The 18,020-nt window shown below is 41.0% G+C and overlaps 1 pseudogene; it reads left to right on the top strand.

Moving 5' to 3' along the window:
• The first annotated feature begins 14,578 nt into the window (after nt 1-14,578).
• On the top strand, nt 14,579-15,847 carry LOC127447819 (syntaxin-19-like; annotated as a pseudogene).
• Nucleotides 15,848-18,020: the final 2,173 nt, after the last annotated feature.

Below are 18,020 nucleotides of genomic sequence, written 5' to 3'. Positions count from 1 at the left end.
TTAACGAGAGTACATTTGACAACGGAGTACTTTTTATGGTCAATTGTTAAAATCACGGTAAAAACATTAATCTGGCATTCCCAGAATGCCTTGCGTCACCCATTACATTTCATTATATTTTATGGGAATAGTTATGTTTCTTCTTATTTTTAGTATCAGTTATGTACACTGGGGTGATCTGTGTTATATTTGATGCAGTTTAGTTAATGTTTATTGCATTATTTTAATTTCACATGTGTTACCCTGATGGTGTTCGGTGTTTGTGTGAGTGACACTGAGCAGGGTCAATACGTGTTTATTGGTTAATGCTCCTGAAAGTTGATAATTTTAAATTATAAATGGTAATGCACCGTAAAATATGCAGGCATCAAAATTATTTTTTGTAAATTCTGAAATGTTTTTACTGCAGAAACACACTTGACAGCAACAAGATAAATTGTCTACAGCTGCATTATTGTTGCACATCCTTCAACGTTAAAACCTGGCCACCTGTCTTTAAAACTCTTTTTGGTAACTCAGATCTAATGCATAAATCAGTCCAAACGTAAAAAGAAATCTGAAAAGCCTGGGCAGGTGGGTGATGACTTTCAAGAACAATGAAATTTTGACCAGATTGTAGTGAATTGTGGCATCTGTGAGTTCTCTGACTGCTGTTAACAGGACAACTGGTGAATATCCAACATTTGGCTCTTCTGAATCTTCAGCCCTGAAATGCAGAAATAGAAAAAAGTGGCAAAATTAAGGAACAATTTATTAAAAAATTTCAAAATACACACATACATAAAAGATGTGAAACAAAAATTATGTGATTATTTACTCACTTGTTCCAGACCTGTATGACTTTATTTCTTCCATAGAAGACAAAAGCTTTTTTTTAAATTTTTTTATAAATCATCTTTAAAAGGATAGTTCCCCCAAAAATGAAAATTCTCACATCATTTACTCACCCTCATGCTATCCCAGATGTGTATGACTTTCTTTCATCTGCTGAACACAAATGAAGATTTTTTAAAAAACATCTCAGCTCTGTAGGTCCATATAATGAAAATGAATGGTGACCAGCACTTTGAAGCTCCAAAAAGCACATAAAGGCAGAATAAAAGTAATCCATAAGACTCTAGTGGTTAGATCCATGTCTTCAGATACAATAAACAGATCAATATTTAAGTCCTTTTTATTACAAATCTCCACTTTCACTTTCAGATGTGAAAGTGAAACTAAACAGGCTTTCAGATGTAAATGTGAAAGTGGAGATTTATTGTAATAAATGACTTAAATGTTGATTTGTTTCTCATACACACTAATTATAGCACTTCAGAAGACATGGATTTAACAACTGGATTTGTATGGATTACTTTTATGCTGTTTCTAACTGCTTTTTGGAGCTTCAAAGTTCTGACACCCATTCACTTGCATTGTATGGCCTTACAGAGCTGAAATACTCTTCTAAATAACTGTTTGTGATCTGCAGAAGAAAGTCATACACATCTGGGATCACGTGAGGGTGAGTAAGTAATGAAATATTTTTTGGGTGAGGCATTCCTTTAAGTTTCAAAATGAAATGATTTAGAAATGTGTTAATTAAATAATTTACCCTACATGTTTTGAAGAATCTTGAGGTGTCTTCTCTCAGCAGCACAGGAAGTGCACGAAGCACAGTGGTTCGACTTGTGTGGACACTATGTTGATCCTGAAAGTATAATTTTAATCTAGCGTTAAAAGTTGAACATGTTGAATGTGTTATTAAGCCTAAACATTGTGAATTATAAAAAACCCTTCAGTTTCCAACCCAAATTCATAGCTTTTGTAACCTTCACAATTGTCGTCATCGTTACTTGTGTAACCTCCATTCCCTGATGGAGGGAACGAGACGTTGTATTGACGTAGTGACACTAGGGGTCACTCTTGGGAGCCCGAGACACCTCTGGTCTTTGATAAAAGGCCAATGAAAACTGGCGAGTGGAATTTGCATGCCACTCCCCCGGACATACGGGTATAAAAGGAGCTGGTATGCAACCACTCATTCAGGTTTTATGCAGAGGAGCCAAGACAAGGTCCGGCCATTTCAGCAAGTAATTCAGCATTGTGGCAGGAGGGACACAACGTCTCGTTCCCTCCATCAGGGAATAGAGGTTACACAAGTAACCATGACGTTCCCTATCTGTCACTCACTCGACGTTGTGTCAATGTAGTGACACTAGGGGTCCCTATACGAAACGGCACAACTGGCTGAACTGTGTTACGTGAACTGGCGGTGTGTGGTGGGCAGACTACTGTATGCCTCATAGCCAGCACACCAGATCGACACGTAACCTCCCCCAAAATAGTTATGAGTGTTGAATGGCCCTTTGGGGACAAGTCGACTACCCAAAAGATAGAGACAGGCTAACCCAGTCATGGCCTCTTTTCCCCTTCTCTTTTTCCACTCCCTAAAAAAGAAGGGGGATTATCCGACTGGGCCGCCAGGTCTAGTCGGGGGGTGTCCCTCCCAAGGGGAAGACACAGCGGAGACCACACCTCGTCCAAAGAGAGGGGGGGTATTTAAGTGGAAGAATACATCACATGGTCTTTCCGACCATGTGGAGAGTCTTCAAGGTAGATCCTACCCAATGGGGGAGGAGTTACTACAAACATGGAGACTGGGGCAGAGGGGCTCTGCCCAAGGAAGACATAGTTTGCCAACAGGGAAACGAATTAGTGGAAGATATATATCGCATGGGGTTAGCCTTACAGGGAACCACCACATGCGGAGCACCTACCCCAGAACAGACTCTTAGTTAGCATGTGTACTGGGCCGGCAGCGAGTCTCTCCGAAAACTTGACTGCAACGGGGCTCGGAGGAATTCAAATATGGAATAAAGCTTGTGAACACTACTGGGAATTAATGGTGCACGTCTTCAGCTCAAAAGGAGGTGGAAGGCACTTTGTGCAAGCGATACACCCGGCCGGATATCCCGGGCTTCTCCATTTGTATTGAGTGCCACTACCTGGGACAAAACCGGTTCCACCCGGAGGTTGTAGAACCTTGCAAAGGTGTTGGGTGTTGCCCAGCCTGCTGCTCTGCAAATGTCTGTTAGAGAGGCACCCCTGGCCAGGGCCCAGGAGGCCGCTACACCCCTGGTAGAATGGGCTCGTAGCCCTACCAGGGGTTGCACGTCCTGGGCGTGATATGCCATAGCTATGGCGTCAATGAGCCAGTGGGCGATCCTCTGCTTGGAGACAGCGCTTCCTTTCCGCTGTGCACTGTTGGGCCTCATGTATTCAGATAGAAAGCAGGCCTAACAGTCAAAAACATTCCTCAAGCCCCCTCCTTCTAAGTCGTACATTTTACTGACAAAAATCGCGCCAAAATCAAACAAAGGGAGTCCAAAACAGACTACAGATCCATGAAGCCTTGCCCACTAAAGGATCGAGCACTCAACTCCTATTGGATGAGGCACACAACAGAACGTCCCTCAAGCATGACATCATCAGGACTTCAAATAATTCTGAAATGCTTCCAAAGTGGCTTCCAGCGACTTAGTTCACCGAATACGGACGTAGCTTTTTGCTGCTCTCCGGTGCAACCTCGTGGCATAAGGAAGTAATGTCCGACTTGAAACTGTAGCCATACAATCTCCATCTCGCTGGACGAGCTGAGCTTACTCTGTGTTCAACCGAACACTCTAACGGATCCGAAGGAGACCGCTGAGCAATTCGCATCTTCATCCATTGGCCTACAGAAGTGAAGAGATTAAAGATTTCTCTTCCATCTTCAATCAAGTCGACATTTCTGAGTTCTCCGCCAGCCCGCCGAGAATCAACAGCCGTACCGCCCTCTGAGAATCAACAGCCGTACCGCCTGCCGACAGCGCGTGGAAATGGCCTCTTGTCATCACACGAGCCTCAAGAAACCGGGTCAAAGTTAAAGGACGGAGGAAAACACATTCTACCTGTGTCCTCATGCGATTCAAGTAAGAGGTTACGTCTGGGCAGAGATAGAATATTATAGCGTGTTATTCTTGTGTTTAAAGGTTTTTGCTTGTACAGTTTACGGACCGCCATGTCCGCTAATTATTAATACTCAGGGTATTAATTATCACGAATTTGTTTTACTGTATTGTGGTCCAACCAGATTGGACTGTTGTGCATTTTCGCCATCGCGGGTGAGACAGCAACTGAGTTCATCCATTAAAGAGTCAAATAACAAGGGACTTTTACGAGCCCCGCTCGTAAAACCGCGTCTCTGAGTGATGAACACAGCTGCTTTATCTCCAGCTATCGCAAAATCAGCTTTCGGGCTGTCACTTAATCATCTCTCTCTCTCTTTCTCTCTCTCACTAACCACACTAACACACACACACACACACACACACACACACTTTATGTGTTATAGGATTATTTTTATTTCCATATCTAATCATGTCACTGTTTAGTTTGTAGTTGTAAGTCGGAAGTTTATTGACTGCATTGTATTAATTATTAATTGATATTACTGCATAAATAAACTTTTGTTTATATTACAAAGAGAAGTGTTTTGGTTTGTTTTGCATACGCCTGTGTCGTGCTGACGGGATGTCAGTGCTCGGATTCAAACCTTCATTCATTGTTTTTTTCCCCGAAAATCGATATTCTTCGGATGTCGATTTTCCTAAGAAAACAATCTAATATTGAGACTGTTTTAATATTCGGTTATTAGTCCCTGATTCCAGGGTGATGCCCCGTCAATGTTAATCCTTATTAATATTCTATTGATTTTTGATAATTGATAATTATCTTTGATTGAATTTGAATGATCAACAAGCTAGTGTTAATTTTAATTAATGTTTCATCGACGTTAACAATTAACGACTATCTTTGATAACTGTTGATTTAAAGGATTAAAAAAAGCTAACATTGATTCTCATCAATGTTCTATTGATTTTTGTAATTAATAATTATCTTTGATAATTATTAATTATTGCTAATAACCAAACTTGCTCCTAAACGTAGCACACTACATTTACTGGAGTCCCATATGAGGTTTTAATGAGTTAAATCCAATTAATTAATTTAAATATTGATTAATAACTACAGAAATAATTACCAATTATTTCTGATAGTAACACTGATCTAAACAACCAGTAAAGCCCTACAGCACCAAAGCAGACAAAGAGCTGCTCAGAGATCCTAAAGCTCTGCGTGCGATCCAAATAGATGTGTAAAGTGCGCACCGGAAACAGCAACGTCAGGGCTGGGTCTGCCTCCTCCTGAGGCAGCGCTTGCAGGTTCACCACCTGGTCCCTAAAAGGGGTCATGGGAACCTTGGGCGCATAGCCCGGTCGGGGTCTCAGGATCACGTGGGAGTAGGCCGGACTGAAGTCCAGGCACGTTTCGCTGACAGAGAACACTTGCAGGTCTCCTACCCTCTTGATGGAAGTGAGCGCAGTCAGGAGGGCAGTCTTCAAGGAGAGTGCCTTAAGCTCGACTGAATGCAAAGGCTCAAAGGGGGCTCTCTGTAGACCCTGAAGAACTACAGAGAGGTCTCATGAGGGAACGAGGCGCGGTCTGGAGGGATTCAGCCTCCTGGCACCTCTTAGGAACCTGATGATCAGGTCGTGCTTCCCTAAGGACTTACCATCGACTGCGTCATGGTGTGCTGCTATGGCGGCAACGTACACCTTCAAGGTGGAAGGGGCCAGCCTCCCTTCCAACCTCTCCTGCAGGAAGGAAAACACTGATCCGACTGCGCATCTCTGGGGGTCTTCCTACTTAGCGAACAGACGGCACTTAAAGGCATACAGGCGCCTCGTAAAGGGACCCTAGCCTGAGTGATCGTGTCTACAACCGCAGGTGGTAGACCGCTTAGGTCTTCCGTGTCCCATCCAGGGGCCAGACATGGAAATTCCAGAGGTCTGGTCGTGAGTGCCAGATGGTGCCCCGTCCCTGAGAAAGAAGGTCCTTCCTCAGGGGAATTCGCTGGGGGGGGGGGCTGTCGTGAGGAGCGTGAGGTCCGAGAACCATGTCTGGGTGGGCCAGTAGGGTGCTACCAGGACAACCTGCTCCTCGTCCCATCGGCCTCACCCATCTCGACCAGGTTGAGCCAAAGGTGGCGCTCCTGGACCACTAATGTGGCCATCGTCCACCCGAGAGACTACGCCATGACCTTCGTTGCTCGGAGAGCTTGGTCGGTTGCCGAGCGCAGTTCTTGCATCAAATCTGGGGCAGAACTACCCTTGTGCAGTTCTTTCAATGCCTTGGCTTGGTGGACCTGCAGGAGAGCCATGGCGTGCAGGGCAGAGGCAGCTTGTCCAGCAGCGCTGTAGGCTTTTGCCATCAGGGACGACGTGATCCTACAGGGCTTGGATGGGAGCTTAGGGCGTCCGTGCCAGGTGGCGGCGCTCTGCGGGCACAGGTGCACTGCGAGCGCCTTATCCACTGGGGGAATCGCCGTATAGCCCCTGGCCGCCCCACCATCGAGGGTAGTGAGGGCAGGGGAACTGCGGAATCGGGGCTGGGCAGTAAAAGGTGCCTCCCACAATTTCATCAGCTCCTCGTGCACTTCCGGGAAGAAAGGCACTGGAGCGGGGCGTGGCTGCTTTGAGCGGCGCCGCGAGCCCAGGAACCAATCATCAAGCCACGAGGGTTCAGGGGAGAGCGGAGGGTTCCACTCTAACCCGACGCTCACGGCCGCCCGGGAAAGCATGTCCGTCATTTCTGCATCAGCCTGTGACTAGGCAATCATCCCCGAGGGGGGGAGCCCAGCTGAGGCTTCTGCATCCGACTGGGCAAGCCCGCTCTCCGATGCTGCGCTCTAGAGCTCATCATCTTCGCGGGCTCCGAACAAGAGGCCAGACTCGCCGTGAGACGAGCCGGCGAACTCATCCGGAAGCCTGACTGGGGCAGACGAGTGTGCTGGGGAATGGGAGATCCGCGGGGGGATACCCGGCGGAGGCGATCCCATTGAGATCCCCAAATCGCCCCCAGTGCTAGCCGCGCTGGCCTCATACCCGTAGGTAGAAGGACCAAGGCAGGGAGCCGCTGGGGTGGCTTGCTTTCTTACGAAGGCAATCCGCGACCACAACGTTGCCATGGTCATGTTCTCGCAATGAGAACATGAACCATCCACAAACGCTGCGTCCGTGTGGCGCATGCCCAGACATGAAAGACAGCGATCATGACCATCCGAAGTTGAGAGATAATGACCTCAACCAGGAATAACACATAATCAGAAAGGCATCTTTAAAAAGACGCATCTTTAAAAGACATTCTGTGTGTGCCGCTCTTTTAGAGAAATATACTCTTTTAGAGGAAAAAAGCTCTATCAGAAAATATACTCTCTTTTTTTCTGCCGAAGTGCCCAGGGGCGTTCTCTGCAGTGCACCAGTGCAGAGGAGGGAGAAGCCGCTGAAATGCGCCGTCAGATCCAGCAGAAGTGAATGAACAGTAAAATTCAGCTCAGTGAGCATGACCGTTCGGCTCCAAAGAGAAAATCTGAATGAGTGGTTGCATACCAGCTTCTTTTATACCCGTATGTCCGGGGGAGTGGCATGCAAATACCACTCGCCAATTTTCATTGGCCTTTTATCAAAGACCAGAGGTGTCTCGGGCTCCCAAGAGTGACCCCTAGTGTCACTACATCGACACAACGTTGAGTGAATGACAGATAGGGAACTAAAGATAGGAAAGTTTAGGCCCAAACAGAATTTTGTGGATGGGATTTAAACATGGTAAAATGTGTTAAATTAACCTGAGAGTTCTGTATGTTTGATGGTTGCTAAAAGCATCACACAATTAGCCAAAATATTTCATAAACATCATGCAAGTGATGGGAAATTTGTAGAACATTTAGGAATGAGAAATGTTGAAATTCTGCTGATTTTTCTGCTGAGTTCTGCACACACATATTCCATCTGGGCTTATAACATAAACATATTCTAACATGACATGTAAATACAACTTTTCAGTACACACCATTAATGGGATAGTTCACCCAAAAATGAAAATTCTCTCATCATTTATTCACCATCATGCCATCCCAGATCTGTATGACTTTCCTTTATAATAATATGTTTTATTTATATAGCACCTTTCTACATGCTCAAGGACATTTACACTCCATATACATTTAACAGGACAAAGTACATTAATATACATTTCAAAAGAAGTTACAATCTCAATTACAAAGGGGGAAATAAAACATCAGTCTTAATAGACAGATAATGCGCTGAGAAAAGATATGTTTTAAGCTGAGATTTAAAGATATAAATAGAGGAGATGTCACAGCGGCTCTGAGGTAGAGAGTTCCACAGTTTAGGTGCAACTAAACTGAAGGATCTCCCACCAAAATTGGATAGACGAAATCTGGAAATAGACAACAATTTGGTATCGGAAGAATAAAGAGTGCGTGCTGGTGTGTATGGATGCAGTAGCTCACATATATAATGAGGTGCCAGATCATTGAGAGCTTTGTATGTTAGGAGAAGAATTTTAAACTTAATACGGCACGAGACAGGTAGCCAGTGAAGACTAAACAAGATGGGAGTAATGTGTGCAGAATGCTTGGTGTTAGTGAGAACTCTAGCTGCAGAGTTTTGGATGTATTTTAATCGGGCAGTAGTTTTAGCCAGTAAAGAGGCAGTTACAGTAGTCGAGACGTGATGATATGAAAGCATGAACTAGTGATTCTGCATCCTTCAAACTGAGAATGGGGCGAAGTTGTGCAATGTGCCGTAGATGGAAGAAAGCAGTTTTAGTAATGGTTGTGATGTGGGCTTCAAAAGTAAGAGATGGATCAAAAGTGATTCCCAGATTCTTAATTGTTTTAGAGGGTTTGGTCAGATTTCCATCAATATTGACACAAATGTGTTTGTGGCCCAGAAATCATGATCTCAGTTTTGTCAGCATTGAATTTTAAGAAATTACTGTTTAACCAAATTTTTACATCATTGATACAGGCAGTTAATGAGCTGATGGCATGTGTTTCATCAAAATGTGTGGATTTATAAATCTGGGTGTCATCAGCATAGCAGTGATAACTGAGACCATGACAACGGATGATCTGACCTAGTGAGAGAATGTAAATTATGAATAGTAGTGGACCCAGTACAGAACCCTGGGGGATATTCTGAGTGAGAGGAGCAGTAGGGGATTTGTTTTTCTTAATCGAGATGAAATATTGTCTGTTAGTGAGGTAGGAAGAAAACCAGGATAGAGCAGTGCCAGTAATACCAATATCTGAAAGTTGGGAATGGAGTGTTTTATGGCATATGTGTCAAAAGCAGAGCTCAGGTCAAGCAATATCAGAATACTGAGAAATCCAGAGTCAGCAGAGAGGAGGAGATCATTAATAACCTTCAAGAGAGCAGTTTCAGTGCTGTGGAATAGGCGAAAACCAGATTGAAAAGGGTCATAGAGATTATTAGATACAAGATGTGATTGTAACTGGGAGGCTACAATTTTTTCCAGAAGTTTAGATATAAAAGGCAGGTTAGAAATAGGACGATAGTTGCAGAGGGAAGATGGATCTAAGTTGGGACCTTTAAGGACTGGTGTAACAGTGGCAATTTTAAGATCAGTTGGAACAATGGCAGATGCAATAGATGTGTTTATCATATGTGAAATAGGTGCTGAAATGACTGACTCACAGTGTTTAAGAAGGGAGGCTGGGGCAGGGTCCAACTGACAGGATGATGAGTTGTAATGTAAAATTAGATCACTGACTGATGATGATGATTTATCTGCAGAACACAAACTCTGTAGGTTAATTCAATACAAGTGAATGGGGACCAAATCCCCACAGAGATTGCAATGGCAAGATGTACAGTGAAAAGGGTTTTTTATTTTGGTCTGCCACCCAGAACCAACTGGATCACCTAAGAAGACATTGATTAAACCACTGGAGTCAAATGGATTACCTTTCTGAACTATCATTCACTTGAATTGAATGGATATACAGAGCTGAGATATTTTTCTACAAAACTTAATTTGTGTTCGGCAGAAGAAAGAAAGTCATACACAGCTGGGATGGCATGAGGGTGAGTTAATGATGAGAGAATTTTCATTTTTGGGTGAGCTATTCCTTTAATGGTGAGTGTACTGAAAAGTTGTATTCAGCGGATACAGCATAAAAGTAATCTATACAACTCCAGTAGTTATGTATATATCTTCTTAAGCAATATGATAGGTGTGGGGGATTTGCATTCTTTGTGTTTATCGCCACCTACTGGACAGGGAGGAGAATTTATAGTAAAAAAAAAAAAAAAGGACATAAATATTTATCTGTTTCTCAAACAGAATTATATTTCTTCTTAAGATATGGATTTAACCACTGGAGTCATATGGATTACTTTTATGCTGCCTTTATGTTCTTTTTGGAGTTTTAAAATGTTGGTATCCATTCACTTGCATTGTATGGACCGACAGAGCTGAGATATTCTTATAAAAATCTTCATTTGTGTTCTGCAGAAGAAAGAAAGTCATACACATCTGGGATGACATGAGGGTTAGTAAATGACAGAGGTTTTATTTTTGAGTGAACTATCCCTTGAATTCAGGTTTAGTATTAGACAGGCTCAAATTATTCTGTGTAAAATCAAGGTCTGTTGAACCACAGAACAATAGTAAACAACTAAGACCATAATAATACCTTTAAGTCACAAATAAAGAGAATCTCAGAAAGTTCATCAGAAGTCTTTTCCATCTTTAATGCCTTCTGATGAGATATAAAGTCATCAGTGAAGACTGTGCCGATGAAGTTCTGCATGTGTGTGTTTGGTAGATTCTGGTTTCTAAAGCGCTACTCATCGAACACTTGAAACAGAGAGATAAGAAAGACTAGTTACATTCACAATGGATTGAAAGACAGATCTTTGCCATCCCTACAAATGATCAAACTTGTGCATGTACACAACAGTTTATGTTGCCCATATAGATCAAATAAAGAAATATGACTGTTTTACAGTAAACACACACTCTTGTTACTTACTTCGGAAACTTCTACCATGCGAACAACAAAATACATCCACCTTGTTCAAACTAGGGTGGGAAACTAGACCAAACAAGTCCTATGAGCTCTCAATATTCCTTAGAATGGGAAGAAAAACTAATAGCTTATAAGTATATCAGTTAAATTACACAACAGTAACCTTTAAAAAAACTTAATTTAATCTAAAGAATCACAGGCTAACTCCGCTAAACAAAAATTCTGCAATGTTAAAATGCTTGTAACGTGTAGAAATTGTACCTCTGTCGATACAACGAAGAGCTGCTTAAGCATGCGCTGCATAATTTAAAATAATACCCTGTAGACCGCCAAAACACTCTGTAGATAGCTTTTGTTGTTTGTTTTGTATTCTACCTATCCTAAAATATCATCATTAAACTGAAGTTAAACTAAGAGGTTACTTCAGTTACCTAAACCAGCAACTTGCTGTATGTCTCCTTCCAACATTAAGTACTGTTTGGGATATTTATGTGAATACATCTAAATGTAATATTTGTGTAGTTTCCGTATTATAAAAATAATAATAGAAGTTATGATTGAACTTTAAATTACTTTTGAATCCACTCGGACAGCAGTGAACATCTTGATGGAGGAAAAGTTAATGGTCAGAGACAGCATCCAATCATAAGCATGTGTTTGAACAGAAGTATATTCCTCCTCTAATTAGAAGCTACATGCATGTAAACCGATTTTTTCACGTATGGTTCAATAAATAAGTAGATATTATGTCCAAATTAATATGCATGACAATAAAGGTATCTGTCCCAGCTCAATATTTTAACATTTTTAATGTACTTGCTTGGCTTTGCACATCACATAAAAATGTTAATTGATTCTTTCAATACACAGTAAGTTCATTTTGTTCATTCAGGCCAAATCCTTTTTTAATTGGCTTTATACGTTGTATTTTGACAATACAGGGCAAAGCAAGACAAACAACAGAATTAAAAAAAACAACAATAACCATTGTTTGGCAATCTGGTCAAGTTATAAGAAGTCATGGAAATCCATTTAAATAAATGAATTCAATGAATGAATGAATGAAAATTGGTTTCAAACTGATTTTCAGTTCCATACATTGAATCACCACCATCAGGCAGAAAATGTGACAGGGTTGTGTTGACCAAATAACCATATTTTGCAAGGCACATTAAATGCTGTAGTCATTTAGTTTTTCTGGTGTTGCTAGATTCTAATATAACCTACTTGTTATGCGGGAAATTATCTAAAAACTGCAAACAGAAAAAATAAGCACAATTACTTAAAACGTTTATAGTCTATATATACATATATATATATATATATAGACTATAAACATTTTAAGCAGGGAAATACGGACAGATGACCATTGTGATCACGGCTGACTTTTAAAATTGCTTGGTTTTCATAAATATCTCACAGTGTTGACAAAAATATAGGGGACACTGCTCTGAAATCTATATAATAATATATATTTCTATACATTTTTACTTCTGTCAGGACATAGTATGAATGTTTCTTTTAAAGATACATACATGTATTTTGATCGTTCTTAAGTTTACCATGGTCAGAGGACAGGTGGTTTTAGGGGTAGTGAGTGATAATGTAATGTCATAGTTTATTATACAGTATATATACACGTGTATATATACATTTGTGTCACTAGTGATCATTCAAGATTAATTTTATGTAGAAATGTTGCTATTTTCAAAAGTAATGGCAGGTAAAATTGTATCATATATTTTGTCCTTTGTATCAATGTCTTTTAATATTTTAAAATACCATCAGAAAATCTGGATAACATCATCACCTGTACAGTCAGACCAGCATACAAGGGGAACATATCAACATAGTTGTACTGCATAATATGGAAAACAAAATAGATCTGATGACTCACAAAGAGGCACTTTAAAGAAAAACAGTTTGAAATGACCTAGTTTGACACAATACAGCAAGTTCACTGGACCAACATAAGCTGCAGACAGGATTAGAAAATGTTATATAATGCTCTTGAAGGTTTCTAAGCTATAGAATGAGGTGTGCGACTTGCTTAGAAGGCCCCTCAACCAGCAACAACAGAAAACAAAGCCCACCCTTATATTTATAAACTTTTCCCTAAGGAGCTTGGGTTGGCTATACTCAAACACATATGCAACTGCATTTTTTCCTGTTTGAAATCCCTTCAGCAATTGGAAAGCCAGTTTTGATTTGGAGTGCTTATATTTCCCTCAAACATTTTTGCTAAACCCACCCCATGACGTGACACTTTCCAAAACCACAGTCCAGACAGGATAAAATATTTCAGAAGTCATGCATCTTACCTTTCAGACAACAAGCCAGTAAGTGAGCAATTTAAAAACAATTCCAGTTGAATGCTAATATATAATGTTCTGTACCGTGTCAGAAGAAAAGGCTTTTTGAATTACAGTGGTCATGATGAATGTACAGCAGTGATATGTGGACTGGGAATACTGCACAGGTTTTGAATCAAGGCCTTCACTTAATCCTTCCTTTGACACAAGACCTCAGCAGCTGAAGGCGTATTGCATGGAAAAGCAACTAGCAAAAATGTGACCTTTACATATGCCAAAAATAGTGTGTTTTCTGTAACTCAGTACTGTCTAGGAAGTCTGTGAATTTACTAGGATATTTTTATATGTTGCAAAATAAAACCTGTATATATACAGTAACACATAAAACTTATTTTAGATTTGCAAAGTTTAAAGCTAAAGTGTGTTTCTATTTGTGTCTATTTTTATTTCTCCTGAGGAAATTTAAGAAGAAAGATCTCTCAGCAGTGTAATGCAAATTGTAATTCAACATAACCATCAAATTAAGGAATTTAAAATCTTAATGCAAGGGGTCTGGAGCTCATGCAATGAAAATGCATCACAGATAAAAATCAGATATTATCACTGTACTGTAAGTCAAATTCAAGAGTTTGCCTGCCCATATAATCTTTGAGCTATAAAGGGTAAATGTATTTGGCCTGCTCACCACAAAGGAGGAGCTCGAGGATGAGGCTCGACTCGAGCTCGAATTTACCCCCCTAAGGGACTACTTAAAATATGAAGGAAACTATAGGGCAGGAACTATTAAAAGATTGGGATGGATATGGGGAGATGGAGGGATGCCGGAAAGACTGTTGCTAGAGTGATGTAAGTGCCGTCTTATATATCCTGTGGTATGATTGGTAGAAAATAAATCCGCATTTACATGACATTAGAAATAAGTGCATTATTCTCTGCTTTTGACATCAAACCGTAAAGAGGCATGCACTCAAAATGTGTGCACATTGGATGAGCCGGTAAGAACACCGGTTAAGGTGTTTACTTGCCACATGAAATCAGTGTAATGGGCAAAAATCTACCCGTGTCTTTCAGTTTATTCTTACACTGTTTATGATCTTACACCAATAAAGTAACACGTTTACATGACCACACGCGTTGTTGGCATATTACACATAATTGGTGTAGGAACATGCATGTAAACTCACTCAATATTGACAAGTCAATCGTCTCTTCTGTGGTTAATTACAGGCTATGAGAAGCAGAGGAACATTTTCCACAAAGAAAACACTAATATCTAAGAGAAAATTGGACCTGGTCTCCGTCAATGTCTTCTCTTTCTGCAGTCATGAAGGACCGCATAGAGGAGTTGCGTCAGTGCATGAAGGCCAGTGATGGACTGGTGGACAACAACCCTTTTAGCGAGGACAAGGACACAGACCCATCATCGGTGGTGGGATTGCAAGCTGTCATCTTTGAGGCAGAGCCTGTTCTGGACAGCTTCCTGAAGGAGCATTTGGGATAGCATTGAGGAGCTGATCTCTGAGGTCAAGAAGTTCATCCAAAAGCAGAGAAACTTTGTGGCTACCATGAGGCATCTCACCATCATGAAGAAGGAGAGTAGCATGACTTGAGACATTAAGCTGTTGGCAGAGAGTCTGCATAAGAAATCAGACACCCTTTCCAAACAGGCCAAACACACAGAGGCTGAGTTGGGCCCGGGTGCATCCACTTCCCGCATCCAGAAGGTCCAGCATGCAGCTCTCTTCTGCCAGTTCCAGATAGTGATGCGTCAATACAAAAACTCGCTCCTAAGCAAGCAAGACAAATGCAAACAGTTCATCATTTGCCAGTTGGAGGTTTCAGGCTGTGAGCTTTCTGAAGAGGAGGTGGACAACATGATCGAGTAGGGCAAGTGGGAGATCTTCAATGAGAACATCATGGTGGATGCAAAGATCCCCCATAAGCAGCTATCAGAGACAGAGCAGTGCCACAAATAGCTTTTAACCTGGAAAGCAGCATGAAGGACCTTCGAGATCTCTTTCTAGATGTGTTCATGGTGGTGGAAGAGCAGGGACACCAGATCGACCACATACAAGCTAATGTGGAGAAGACCCAAGACTATGTAGCGGTAACCAAGGAGAAGTTTAAAAAGGCAGTCAGATACAAGAAAAATAACCCTCTCAGAAGACTGTGCTGTTGTTGCTGTCCTTGGTACCGATAGCAGGGCAAGGCTGGCAGAATAAACTGTGGGAAAGTTTCTGCATTCTCAAGAGAAAAACTGGGTCCTGAATATGCTGATCGCAGATATTGACCTCAGATGAAGATAAAAAGCAAGGGCACAAAGCACTTTAGTCAACATTAAAGCAAGAAGGATCTGTACCAATGAAGACTTCACTGGGTGTTGACATGCAGTGCATTTGGTTGTATAAACGTTTCACAAGGGGATGTGTGATCATTTGTTATATCCCATAAATTATGTAAGCAAGGGTAAAATCTACTTTTATTTAGTTATTGTGGAAAAGGCACATGGGCATTTCTTTCCCACATTTCTTTCTTTTTTATTATTCAGTTTCAACATTTCATTGTGGTAAATTTATTTAACTTAAATTTAATTAAATTTTCCCCCAGTATTATTGTTTGTAGAATATTACTTTTTATTTATTATCTGTTTTGAATCAACCAATATCAGGGCAAAAAATACAACATCCTGTTAAGTTTTTGTGCTACAGTGTATGCATTCAAGACTTAACTATATTCTTCAAGAAACACTGAGATGGGGCTGCTCACACCAAAAAAGTTTTTGTGTCTGCATGTGCTGCATTTATTGTTTTTCTATATAAACATTCGCTATTCACGTATTTGACCATTTCCCCACATTTTGCTGTTTTTTCAGCATCACGTGCAGAAGTGCTTTATTGTTTATACGCTGTGTCAAGCGAAAAAAAAAAAAACCTTTACATTTTAGAATTGCTTCTCCATGCACATGCATTTTCTTTTTTTCTTTTTAATTTTCTAATCCTTCCACCGCATTTAGATTTTTTAACGCAAATTTTTAATGCATTCGGTATGAATGGCCCTTACGACTTATGCAAGTTCACTTATGCAAGTGAACTGTTCAGTCAATTCACTGGATATGCAATCCCTTCAAACTGAGACCAGGGGTGTTTCTAGGATTTGAAAAAATCAGGGGCTGAGGGTAAGGGTATTTAATGTTTTTAATGATACCCTTACCCTACTCTTTTACGGTGTGAGTAACTGCTCCAAACGATTCAGTCAGTGCAGAAGCCATCGGAATGATTCAGAGTGAATCGCGAACAAATTTAGACAGATTTCTCACCCTGCAGTTGTGGCCTGGCTACCCATTGAAGCTAAGCAAGGTTGAGCCTGGTTAGTATCTGGTTGGGAGAGGGGAAAATAAGGATGCTGCTGTAATAGGTGTTAGTGAGGCCACCCAGTATAGTGACAGGGACACTATACTGTAAAAAGGCACCATCTTTTGGATGACGCATTAAACTGAGGTCCTGAATCTCTGTGGTCATTAAAAATCCCAGGAAACTTCTAGTGAAAGAGTAGGGGTGTAACCCCAATGTCCTGGACAAATTCTGAAGTCAAACACACCTATTTTTTTTTTTTTTTGTAATTAACATTTTTTATTGATTCAAAAAGAAAGCACAACAGAGAAAAACACAACATATACACACCGAATCAACATTTAACTTCACTCATTACACTCATTAACATCCCTCCCCAAACACCAACCCCACCCTACCCCAAAGAACACCCATGTAGTCACATAAAATAATACACACACAAATAATAAAATAAAAAAATAAATAAAATAAAATAAAAAAATAAATAAAAAATAAAATATATAATAAATATACATAATTAAACTAAACATCTCCATCCTCATCCCTTCCCCTAGAGTCCTCCAAAACTGCCAAATACCTACCCCACTTCCTGAAAAATAAGTCCTCCCGCCCCAGCCTTCCATCTATCATCTTCTCATAAGCCGCCACCCTCCCCATCTCCGCACACCACTCTGGAAATGGTGGCGCTCCGTCTGACTTCCATCCCCTTAAAATAATTTGTCTGCCGATCATCACGCTAGTCAGAACCCAGTTTTTTATATATTTGTCACCCGAATTTATAACTTACCCATCGCCCAAAATGCAAAGTCTGGGGCAAAGTAAAATTTGAGTGTCCAGAATGTAATGCAAATAATTCTGAATCTTTAACCAAAAATCTTGGATCTTAACGCATCCCCAAATACATGTGCTATGTCTCCAACTTCTGATTGGCATCGCCAACGTATGGGTGTGTCTTTAAGACCAAGCCTGTATAATCTAGAGGGGGTCCAATAAAATCTTTGTAATATCTTAAATTGCATAAGGCGAACCCTTGCATCTCTAGATGCAGACTTGACATATTTCAGAATCTTAGTCCACACTCCATCCTCCAATACCAAATTCAAATCTTTCTCCCATAACTTCTTAATAGAAGTTAAAGCTCCATCCCCCATACTCTGAATTAACAGGGAGTAATACACTGATGCCTCATGACCTTTTCCAAAAGCCGCAATCACCTCTCCCAAAGCATCTGCCTCCTCTGTGGGGTGTGTGCTACTCCCAAAAATAGTACAAAGCAGGTGGCGCAATTGTAAATACCTATAAAACTGAGGTTTGGGGATCCCAAAATGTTGGACCAAGTTTTCAAACGATCTCAACACACCACTTTCATATAGGTCACCGAGTGTAGTAACCTCCCTGACAATCCACTCTGGCCAG

This window comes from Myxocyprinus asiaticus, chromosome 11 (assembly GCF_019703515.2).
Source record: "Myxocyprinus asiaticus isolate MX2 ecotype Aquarium Trade chromosome 11, UBuf_Myxa_2, whole genome shotgun sequence".
Taxonomy (NCBI): Eukaryota; Metazoa; Chordata; class Actinopteri; order Cypriniformes; family Catostomidae; genus Myxocyprinus; species Myxocyprinus asiaticus.
The sequence above is the reverse complement of the archived record's forward strand: the minus strand, read 5'-3'. Positions and strand labels throughout refer to the sequence as shown.